The sequence below is a fragment of the Echinops telfairi genome, unplaced genomic scaffold (assembly GCF_000313985.2).
Source record: "Echinops telfairi isolate 266 unplaced genomic scaffold, ASM31398v2 ScPeMD7_7465;HRSCAF=8503, whole genome shotgun sequence".
NCBI classification, from domain to species: domain Eukaryota; kingdom Metazoa; phylum Chordata; class Mammalia; order Afrosoricida; family Tenrecidae; genus Echinops; species Echinops telfairi.
In genome coordinates, this window is record NW_022111365.1 from 7440 (window position 1) to 9160 (window position 1721).

A 1721-nucleotide genomic window follows, 5' to 3' on the forward strand; every position below is an offset into this window, starting at 1 on the left:
AGAATACAAAAGTATATAAAACAAATAATTCACCATGACCAAGTGGGATTCATACCAGGGATGCAGGGATGGTTCAACATATGAAAGACCATTAGTATCATTTGCCACATTAACAAGAAAAACTATAAGAACCACATGATAATATCGATAGATGCAGAAAAAGCATTTGACAACATCCAACACCAATTCCTGTTTAAGACTCTTGAGAAGATAGGAATGGAAGCAAAATTCCTCAAGGCAATACAAGCTATATATGAAAAATCAACAGCCAATGTGGTATTCCAAGGAGAAAAAACTAACACAATCCCACTGAAAAAGGGGACCAGACAAGGATGCCCCATTGTCCCCACTCTTATTTAATATCATGCTGGAGGTTTTATCTAACAACATAAGGCAAAGAAAGACATCAAAGGTATTCGTCTGGGGAAGGAAGAGGTGAAACTATCATTATTTGCATATGATATGATTTTACATATGGAAAATCCCAAAAGCTTCACAAGGGGAGTACTGGAAGTAATAGAGGAGTATGGCAGAGTGGCAGGATACAAAATCAACAAACAGAAGTCCATCAGACTGCTATACACATTGGATAAGACCACAGAAGAGGAGATAAAAAAGGTGGTACCCTTCACAATAGCCAAGCAGAATTTGAAATATCTAGGGTAAAAGAACAAAAGATCTATATGAGCAAAACTACAGAACACTATTACAAGAAACCAAGAGTGACCTCAACAAATGGAAGAATATCCCATGCTCATGGATGGGAAGACTCAATATAGTAAAGATGTCAGTTCTGTCTAAGGCACTATATAAGTTAAATGCAATCCCGATACAATTACCCTCATCTTTCTTCAAAGAAATGAAAAAAAAAAACTGATTACCAACTTCATATGGAAAGGGAAGAAGCCCAGAATTTGCAGAGAACTCCTCAAGAAGGACAGAGTGGGAGGGCTTGCTTTACCTGACTTTAGCACATACTATACAGCCACAATTGTCAAAACTGCATGGTATTGGTACCATGACAGATACTCAGACCAATGGAAAAGAACTGAAAATCCAGAAATAAAATCATCAGCATACAGACAACTGATCTTTGATAAGGGCCCCCAAAATATCCAATGGGAAGCAGATGCCCTCTTTAATAAGTTGTACTGGAAAAAATGGATATCTACCTGCAGAAAAATGAAGCAAGACCCTTATCTCACTCCATGCACAAGAAAAAAATTCAAGGTGGATCACAGACCTTGAAGCTAAACCGACCAACTTGAGAACTTTGGCATAGGGAATACTTAGAGTATCAGAAATAGAGAAGGATACAAACACAGAGGATGCACAAATTGACAAATGGGATATACTGAAGATAAAACACCTGTGTACGTTGAAAGAATTCACCAAGAGGGTAATAAGAGAGTCCATGGACTGGGAAAAATCTTTATCAATGACACATCAGACAAAGAGCTTACTACTAAAAATCTACAATACTCTGCTAGCTTCAAAAAGAAAAAAACTAACTGCCCACTGAGGAGGTGGGCAAAGGACTTGAACAGTAGTTTTACAGGGGCAGAAATTTGAATGGTCAATAAACATATGAGGAAATGTTCCTGATCTTTATCAATAAGAGAAATGCAAATTAAAACAACAATGAGGTACCACCTAACACCCTCAAAGATAGCACAATTAAAAAAATCAGAAAGTAACAAGTGTTGGAGGGCCTGTGGGGA